The sequence below is a fragment of the Parus major genome, chromosome 1 (assembly GCF_001522545.3).
Source record: "Parus major isolate Abel chromosome 1, Parus_major1.1, whole genome shotgun sequence".
Classification (NCBI taxonomy): Eukaryota; Metazoa; Chordata; class Aves; order Passeriformes; family Paridae; genus Parus; species Parus major.
The window spans coordinates 3,401,494-3,411,414 of NC_031768.1; the positions used below are offsets into that span (position 1 = coordinate 3,401,494).

Below are 9,921 nucleotides of genomic sequence, written 5' to 3' on the forward strand. Positions count from 1 at the left end.
CAGGACACAGGGACTCAAACTGCCAGTGAGTGGGATTAGATATTAGTTGGATATTAGAGGTTGGATATTAGGAAGAAATGTTTTATTGTTAGGGTAAAAAGCACTAGAAAAGGTTTCCTAGAGAAATTTTGGATGCCTCATCCTTGGAAGCATTTCTCAGTGACATGGCTTGCTCACAGAAAGAAAACCCCAAGAGCTGCCCTTTGGTCATAAACTGTGACTCCAGCAGGAGTGGTTTTTTTTTTCCTGTGAGTTGGATGAGCTTTTTGTACAAAGCATTTCCTCTAGAGGAATTTGATTAAAACAGAAAGGTTCCACAGAAGCAAAGGTCAATGACCCTCTCATATTTTACCTGAATTTTTATTAAAAAGAAGTGTTTTCCCTGTTCCTTTGTGTGCAAGGCCTGGGAGACACCCTGTGTGTTGAGAAGATGCCAAAAAGGGAACTTGTAATTCCCGTAGCCCCTGTCCCTGCTGCCAAAGCTTAGCCATGCAAACCCAGTGAAAAACTCCAGAGTCTCCAGCTGCTTCAAGATTTGATGGTGTAATATTTGAAGCCCAACAGAGACTGAATCCCTAAAACCAGGGAGCTGATTTAGGGGGCAAGAGGAAACAAGGACAGGTATATTTACTGCTCATCGAGGTTTTACTGCCCTGTATGAAAGATTAATGAGCTCTGAACTTGTGGGCAGCCAGTTTTCCTGCTAAAGGAGATGGAGGGGGTGCTGACACCCCCATGTCCAGGTGAGCACAACACACCCTGATCTGGGTGGGTCATGGTTTTGACTTCCTGAAAAAAAAGAGGGATTGAGAGGGGGAATTTAAACTAGAGACCACATAAAATATTTATAAGCAGAGCAAGTTGTAGTATCTCCAGATTTTTTTTTTTTTAATGTTCTTTTCATAGAGTCACAGAATTATTGAGGTTGGAAGTGAACTTCAAAATCTTCCAGTCTCACTATCAACTCAGAACCATCAAAATCACCCCTGAACTACATCCCCAAGTGCCACATTCAGACACCTCTTGAACACTTCCAGAGCTGTCAACTCATTCCAACGCCTGACCACTCTTCCAGGGAAAAAAGTTATTTCTGTGTATCTAATCTGAACTTCCCCTGGCACAACTTGAGGCCATTTCCTCTCATTCTTTCACTTGAGAATAATTTTTCATGTTTAAAAAATGCCATTCTTGTAAAGTCACTGGGCAAGGAAGCCCTCAGAAGGAAATCTATAAACACTCAGCTGGACCCTGCCCTTGTGGTGGACGCCTTGGAGCTCGAATTTCATGGGGCAAAGTGGAAGAGGGATGAAGTAAAAAACAAAAGCTGTGGCCACCCTGGCTGTGAGAAGACCTGAACCCTGTGAGGGGGCAGGGAGCAAAGATTGGTGCTCTTCAGTCTGGTATTTGAGCAGGGTCTTCTCTGCCAGCCATTTATTTTATTTAGTGACTCTTAATATAATCAGGGTGTCCCCCTGTGCAAGGTGAGGGATGCAAGCAGCAGCCCAGGATGCAGAAATGAAGGAGGTCCTCTCCAGAACCAGACATCTTTCACAGAGGGAGTGTTGGTCACAACAACCCCCTGGAGCTGCAGGCTGGGCAGAGGGGCTGGAAAAGCTGGAAAAGCCCTGGGGGTGCCGGTGCCAGGGGCTGGACACGAGCCCAGGGGTGCCCAGGTGGGCAAGAGGCCCCTGGCCCCTGGGCTGGGTGAGGAATTGTGTGTCCAGCAGGAGCAGGGCAGGGATTGTCCCTCTGTGCTGGCTCTGAGAGGCCCCTCCAGGGCTGGCTCCAGTTGTGGCTGGTGCAGGAGAGCCCTGGAGGGGCTGGAGCGTGTCCAGGGCAGGGAACGGAGCTGGGAAGGGGCTGGAGCCCCAGGAGGGGCTGAGGGAGCTGGGAAAGGGGCTCAGCCTGGAGCAAAGGAGGCTCAGGGGGCCCTTGTGGCTCTGCACAAGTCCCTGGCAGGAGGGGACAGCCGGGGGGGTCGGGCTCTGCTGCCAGGGAACAGGGACAGGAGGAGAGCTCAGGCCTCAGGCTGGGCCAGGGGAGGCTCAGGGTGGGCAGCAGCAGGAATTTGCCCATGGAAAGGGAGCTCAGGCCTTGGCAGGGGCTGCCCAGGGAGCTTTGCAGTGCCCATCCCTGGAGGTGTCACCTGGACGTGGCACTCAGGGCTCTGGGCTGGGGACAAGGTGGGGACAGCTTACAGATTGGACTCCATGGGCTGGGAGGGCTTTTCCAAATTTAATGATTCTGTGAATATCCTGCTCATCCACGAGGATCCTCACAAACCCTCAAGAAACACAAAAAACCAGCTGGAAGCTGACTGCAGAGTAGATGTCAAGTGTGAATTAAATACCCAGGAAGTCATGGAGAAGATGGACCAACACCCACTGTCACCACCTGAACAAAAAGCCCAATCCAAAACCCAGCACAGAAAAGGAAAAGTGGGGTTTTTTTAAATGTCTAAGTATTTAAAAAGCATTGATAAGTATTTGTGGAGTCAGGGGTATTACTCTTGTTAAAACCACTGCAAAAAATGCTTTGAGGGAACAGAAAATAGTGTGGTAGAGCAAGTGGATGGCAAACTGTACTGACAAACATGGTTTCCCCTAAAAGAATTGGATAAAAGAGTTATAATTCAGATGCTGACGTGGCAATATGTTTTAGATCAGTTCCAGATCTCAGAAATAGGAGTAAAAATATAAATAATATAAATATAAATAAGAATATAAATAAGAAATAGATCTTCCCTGAATGGCATTTTTTTCTTTTGTGAAAAACACATTTCAGTCCTTGGAATTCATCTTGAATCAGAGTGGAAACCTTTCAAAAAGAGTCACAATATCAAAAATACTTCATTTCTGTTGAGCTTCTAGGAGAACTTTTTTGAATTTCCAATTTCTTTGAAGGTAATACAGTATCACATTTTCTTTGCATCCCATTTGATCCCAGTGCTGTGCCCAGCAGCAGATGAACTCATGATCAGCTGGATTTGGAGCCTTCTGCTCTACACAGGGCTCTGCAGGACATGTGCAGGGCAGGGTGGGCTTTGTTTTTTTTTTTTTAAATTTGGAAACTTTGGTGTACTTGGTTTCAACCCAAATGACCTGAAACTTCCTTCCTGACAAGCCCTTGTTTTGCACCAGATCAAAAAATATTCCATTTGGATACCTTCCCCTTGGCTTTGGCTCTCTTGCTGGCCCAGAACAGGAAGAGGCTGATAATAAATTAAAAAAAAAATGAAAGCACAATGAATGCAGCAGCTCAGAAGGATCCATTTGTCAGGGCCCACTGCCTCACTACTCACCCTTTCCCTTTTCCCCCTTTTCCCTTTCACTTTTTCCCTTTTTTCCTTTTTCTTTCTCCCTTTTCCCCCTTTTTCCTTTCCCTTTTTCCTTTTCTCTTTCCTTTTTTCTCTTTCCCTTTGTTCCTTTATTTTTTTCTTTTTTCCCTTGATCTCTTTCCCTTTTGCTTTTCCCTTTTTCCCTTGATCTCTTTTTCTTTCCCCTTTTCCTCTTTCCCTTCTCCCTTTTCCCCCTTCTCTTTTTCCTTTTGCATTTTCCCTTTTCCCCTTTCCCTCTTTTTCCATTTTTCCCTTTTCTTTTTCCTTTCCCCTTTCCCTTTTTACCTTTTCCTTCTTTTCCATTTTTTTAAATTATTATTTTATTTATTTTTTTTATTTAAAATGAGCAAACAGGGGGAAAAAAAACACAAACACATGGAAAGCCTTCACAAACTTCCAGCTAATTGCATAGTGGGCAGAGACCAAAAAAAAAAATTAAAAAAAAATTTAAAATTTAAAAAAAAATAATAAAAATATCTGCTTTCCTTATTCCTTCAGGCAGAAGCCTTGGAGTGTGTGATTTGATTACCATCACTGCAAGGGCAGAGCTCTGTGCCTGCTGGCAGAGAGGACAGTTCTGGGGGGCTCAGGGTTCTCCTGCTCCTCACAGCCAAAGGCTCCTTCCAGGAGAGCTCCAGGCACTGCAGGCACTGAGGGGAGGTTGTGCTGCACTTCTCTGGTGGCCCCAGCACCCCATAACCCACACTACTTATTGAAACAAGCCTTAATTAAAGCCTAAATGGCTCCAAGCCTAATCCCCCTAAGCAAAAGGAGGGGTGTGGGAAGGTCTGGTGGCACTTGGGAGCACAAGTGCCACGCTTTTGTCCATGGGCTCTGCTGGCCCTGTGCCCCAGGAGGGGCCTGGAAGTGAAGGGGAGAGTCAGGGGGGCTCAGGACCTGTGTGAAAAACAAGATCCACTTAATAAATTATAAAAAGTTTAATATAAACAAAAAGACGATTAGGAGACGAAGGAAACAAAGCAAAGGGTTAAAACGGCCAGGAACACACCTGATATCTTTGGAACATTCTTTTTATCCCCTCCTGCTGTGAGGGTTTAATGCATATTCAAACTTTTTCAAGAAGTATTTAGCATGTCCCCTCCCATTTAGAACATGCTTTGTATGGTTTTTATTTTTGCTGATTATCATTATATAGCTGATCATTACTATTTTTGAGTTTGGTTTCCTTTCTCCTGCAGATGGTCAGTGTTGATAACAGTCTGGGCCCCTCATCCTGCCCTGGTGACAGCTGAGCTTCACAACACATCCTTCTGCTGCTGCCACCAGCCTGGTCCTGGCTGCTGATAACAGCTTGGCCTCTATTGTTCTTCTGCTGATAACAGCTTGGCCTCTATTGTTCTTCTGCTGATAACAGCTTGGGCCCCACTGTCTTTGCCCTCTGAGGTTTCCTTACTTTGTACTTAGGAGATTCCTTTTAGCTTAAAACTTGTTAGCAAGAAAAAAGTACATACATAGCCAAAAAGGATTTAACATATAATATTCATCCTAATACTTGCAAAAGCCAATATCACAATACAGATTTATAACACCTGGAAAGCAGCTCAGGACACGGGGTGAGATCAGCTGAGATGGCTCAGCCCAGCCAGGGGGATGAGGAGCGAGCTGCTCATGAGAGTAGGTCATGACTGAGGCCAAACCCGTGAGCCCTGGCCAGGGAGAGGCCAGCAGGGATGAGGATGAGGATGAGGATGAGGATGAGGATGAGGATGAGGATGAGGATGAGGATGAGGATGGGCTGAAACCCCCGGTGCCCCAGCTGCCAGCCCCAAGTCCATCCTCAGAGGGCAGGGGGAGCTGAAAGCCACACAGAGCCAGGGTTCACCCTGCTCTTCCAGGTGGTAAGATACTTTTGGCATCTTCAGAAAGGATTTTGGGAAGAAATTCTTCCCTGGCAGGGTGGGCAGGGGCTGGGATGGAATTGCCAGAGCAGCTGGGGCTGCCCCTGGATCCCTGGCAGTGCCCAAGGCCAGGCTGGACATTGGGAGCTCCTGGGACAGTGGGAGGTGGCCCTGCCATGGCACTGGATGGGCTTTAAGGTCCATTTCTAATTCTGGGATTCTATGACCTTATCAACACCCCCAAATATCTTCAAGGCAGTGCCAAGGGGATGGGGCCAGGCTTTTCAGTGTTGCCCAGCAAAAACTGCAACACACAAAGTTTCACCTGAATATGAAGGAAAACTTTCCTGTGGTGGTGGCAAAGTGTTGGAAGAGGGTGCCCAGAGAGGCTGAGGAGTCTCTTTCTCTGGAGATACTCAAAACCTGCCTGGACATGATTCTGTCAGCAGGAAAAACCTTTCTGTGCTCTGAGGCATTAAAGTAGGACAGGAGGCAGCCCCTGGAGCATTGATGGGTACAGGAGTCAGCTCTGGGGATAGTACACAACGCTGGATACCCACTTATCATGTTAACTGCTGATGCTGAGAGGTATTTAGGCCTTGTTTGCACAAGTTGTAGTAGAATTTTACATATTTGATGTGATTTAGTGAGCACTGTTCCATCCCCCACCCCCCCTGTGGCAGAGGTGCTGTTATAAAATCAGTGAATTTAAATCATGCAGAGTGAGGTACCTGGAGTGTCTTGTCTGCCAAAGGTGTGGGCTGAGAACTGCAGAATCACAGAGTGGTTTGGGTTGGAGGGAACCTTAAAATTCATCCCATTCCACCCCTGCCATGGGCAGGGACACCTTCCACTATCCCAGGCTGCTCCAAGCCCCATCCAACCTGGCCTTGGACACTTCCAGCCATTGGGCAGTCACAGCTGCTCTGGGCAAAACCCATCAATTTTGCATCAGTAGAATTATAATCCTGTGAATCTGAGGGTAGAAACCATTTTGCTGCCTTACAAGTAGGTTATACTGGAAACAATTTTCCTCATTAGATTGATCTGCACTGCTGATGTGTCTTTGTAAGAAAAACTGCACCCATTGAAGGTGCTGAGGCTGTTATTTCAACAAAACTCCTCCTCTTGACTGAAATAAATCTATAGATTTCTGTAGAAAAGTCTTGAAAAGCTCTACATGAAAACTGGGTTTGATTTAGCATAAGAGTGAATATCCTTCCAGTGCAGTCAGGCAGTGAAGCCATCAAAACATCCCATTCCTACACCAAGTGGCAGAGTGTAAATCAGTGACCCTCTTCATCTACAAGAGCTCCTGAGCCTGTCCCCAAGCTGCCTTATCAGCACAGTGCTCAGGGAAACCCAAGGACAGAGCTCCTACTCACATTTCTCATCCTGGTGAAAAAACAAAAGGTAGCAAACCTCAACCCTGGCAAACAATGGCAACTTTTGGTGGGTGTTTGCAGCCTGACCTTATCCCTGCCTGTCTTTCACTCTGGGAAACTCGGGTGTGGAAAGATTTACTGTCCTTAGCCAGGCCATGTCCACCCAGACTCAGAGGAGAGGACAGCACGGAGCCACTGCTGCAGCCAGAGACTCAACCTGCCAAATTTCTGCTTGAAGAATGGATGGGGAGTGCTCGGGGGGCTGAGTTTGGGGCTGAGTCTGGCTTGGAAGGCAGAAACACCCCTTGGTTCAAGCAGAATTTTAAGTCATATGAGGAGGGGTTTATGGGGTTCAGCCTGGAGAAAAGGAGGCTCAGAAGGGACCTTGTCACTCTCTGTGGCTCCCTGGCAGGAGGGGACAGCCAGGTGGCCTCTGCTGCCAGGGGACAGGACAAGAGGGAACGGCCTCAGGCTGGGCCAGGGGAGGCTCAGGGTGGGCAGCAGCAGGAATTTGCCCATGGAAAGGGAGCTCAGGCCTTGGCAGGGGCTGCCCAGGGAGCTTTGCAGTGCCCATCCCTGGAGGTGTCACCTGGACGTGGCACTCAGGGCTCTGGGCTGGGGACAAGGTGGGCATCGGGCACAGCTGGGACTCCATGGGCTGCGAGGGCTTTTCCAAATTTAATGATTGTGTGAATATCCTGCTCATCCATGAGCCCCATCTCTTCCTCATCCTCTGAACAGCATCCACTCTCTCTTCTCTCTTTTTTTTTTTTTTAATTTGATCTGGCCTCTTTTGATGACTAAGGGAACAGGAAGATTACGGTTTAAGTATATAATTTTCATTTGATGTGACAGGTTAAAGCTATGTGCATTTAGAGCAGGCTTAGATTATTTTAGTTCAATTGCAACACTGATTTAGGCCCTGACTCACTCTTTGAGGCCTGACTTCATGTAGATATATGCTGGCTTAAATCTACTGCTGGTGAACTGCAGGCACATGTGTGCATTGCTCTGCTGAGATGCTGGGGTAGGGGTGAACTCACTCAGCAAACACAGCCCTGAATCAGAGGCAGGGAGAAGTAGATTGTGCTTGTTGGGTGTTTGTTTTTTTTCCCCCCAGCACAAAGTCCATATTGCAGAGTTTGTTTTCCATCCTCCCAGACACTGGGCTGTGTAATCTGCCCGTGCAGCGAGTGCTTTGAGGCCGAGTGCCCTGGAGCCTCCCTGGCTTTGCTGACAGCTGGGCAGCCTAAAAGCCATGGAGAAGCAAATTGCTAAAACTCACAGAGCAGGCTGGGAGCAGTGAGCTGGAGGTGACTGGCCTGGCTGGAGGGAGTGGAAAATGCCTTACATGGACTGGCAATGTGTTCTCCCCTGTACAGAGCCCCTGTGAGCCCCCAGGGCGGTGCTGCAGCCAGCTCTGGGTGCCCAGCATGAGACAGACGTGGAGCTGATGGAATGAGAACAGAGCAGGGACATGAGGATGAGGGGCTGGAGCACCTCTGCCATAGAGACAGGCTGGGAGGGCTGGGATTGTTCAGCCTGGAGAAGGGAAGGCTTCAGGGAGACCTCTGAGACCCCTCAGTTAATGCATTACAAGAGAGTTGGAGAGGGGATTTTCACAAGGGCCTGGAGTGACAGGAGAAGAGGGAATGGCCTTGAGCTGAAGGGGGCCAAGGCTAGAAGAGATATGAGAAAGAAATTGTTCCTTCCCTGGCAGGGTGGTGAGGCCCTGGCACAGGGTGCCCAGAGCAGCTGGGGCTGCCCCTGGATCCCTGGCAGTGCCCAAGGCCAGGCTGGACATTGGGAGCTCCTGGGACAGTGGGAGGTGTCCCTGCCATGGCAGGGCTGGGATGAGATGATCTCTAAGGTCCTTTCCAACCCAAATCATTCTGTGATTCCGTGATTCTCAGTTTAGGGCTGTCCTGACGGCAGTGTGATGCTCAGCAGGATGTGGGCAGAGGTTGGGGCTCCAGCCCCAGCATTGTTTTCCTGTTTTCCATGGGAAAATGCCTCATTTCCAGGTGGAGGGAGGATAATTTGCATGCAGAAGCTTTTGTGTGTTCAGTAGCTGTCGGACTTTATAGGTCAGCCTGTGACAAAGGAAGTGCTAGCACTTTCACAAAACTAAAGGCAAGGTTTTTTTAGGAACTTGGAGTACAAAGGAGAGAGTCATGCATGCAGAGGGAGGCACAGACATTCTTAGGTGCCTTAGCTAATGCTTCCTTATTACAAGAAACTAAAGCTACCTGGGAGTGGTTTTATTTTGAATAATTAAAAAAAGAAAAAGCTTTGTGGGGCAGTCCTTTCTGCAGCAAATCTGGAAGTGGATCTGGACCTCTTCTCTCACTAGTATTTCTCAAAGTACAACAAGCACACAGCGTTTTGTGTGTCTCCTTAACTACATCCCTCCATCTCCAGCCTTGGAGTGGAGGGGGAGGAGAAAGGGAGCTGCCAGCAGCTCTCAGTGATTGATTCGTCTCGTGTTTTCTTATGTTGCGCTCTAACAACCCGCTTCAAAAAAAAAAAAAAAGTATAAAAAAAAAGACAATGACAAATCAAAGCGAATATTTTCTCGCTAGAAATTCAAAGTGCCCTGGGTAGTCCCTGAGTATTTTGCTATTAAATGTGCGGCTTTATCCGTAAGGTTTGTCTGGGAGTTTTTGGGGTTTTTTGGTTGTTTTTTTTTTCCTGCTGGAGCTCGCAGCGTTTAGAAGAGCAATGTCTTTTCCCCCGGAGCCATTTGCTTCAGTAATTGTCGTGGTGTGGAGCTGTCGCTGGCTGCTGTCACCAAGGGACAGTTCACAAAGGTAAAAGCGCTGCAGTTCCCCCGTGCTCCGAGTGCTGGAAGTGTCCTGGGAAGGGATGGGGTGTCCCGCCTGGACTCGTGCTTTGCCCTGAAGCACAGGCTGGGCTGTGCCGGGGGCTGAGGGCTGTCCTGAGCCCGGACAGCTCCGGGGACAAGCAGACCCGGGGTCCGGGGAGGGGGGCGGTGAGGGATGCTGTCCCCCCGGGGAATGCACGGGGTGAGGTTCGCTCCCCTTCCCTCCTTCCTTCCTTCCTTCCCCCTTTTCCCCGGCTTGCCATTCCCCATCAGGACAAACCCCTCGGTGCGGGATTTCGAGCAGAGGGGGATTCCTGTCCCTGGAGCGGATCCAGGCAATGGGGAGCGCCCAGCCGAACTTTCCCAGCGCCGGCTCTGACACCATTCCCAGCTCCCGGCAGGACGCTGCTTCCCCCCTCCCACACAAAATACCCCCAATAAAAACATTTCCAGCCAGCTCCTAACCTGCCCTTCCCTGCGATGGAGCCGCAGCGCTTCAGCGGGTCTGATACCCAC

The 9,921-nt window shown here is 48.7% G+C and overlaps 2 long non-coding RNA genes across 2 annotated transcripts in view; one reads left to right on the top strand and one right to left on the bottom strand.

Annotated features, from left to right (window-relative positions):
* The window catches only part of LOC107205162, a 19,780-nt gene extending 9,859 nt beyond the window's left edge, over positions 1-9,921 (bottom strand). The window contains exon 1 of the long non-coding RNA XR_001521869.3: positions 9,871-9,921. This is a non-coding gene — a long non-coding RNA (uncharacterized LOC107205162). The remainder of the gene's footprint in view (positions 1-9,870) is intronic.
* LOC117245515 lies at positions 9,135-9,861 on the top strand. The gene is made up of 2 exons (XR_004500247.1): positions 9,135-9,391; positions 9,679-9,861. It is a non-coding gene; the product is annotated as an uncharacterized LOC117245515 (long non-coding RNA).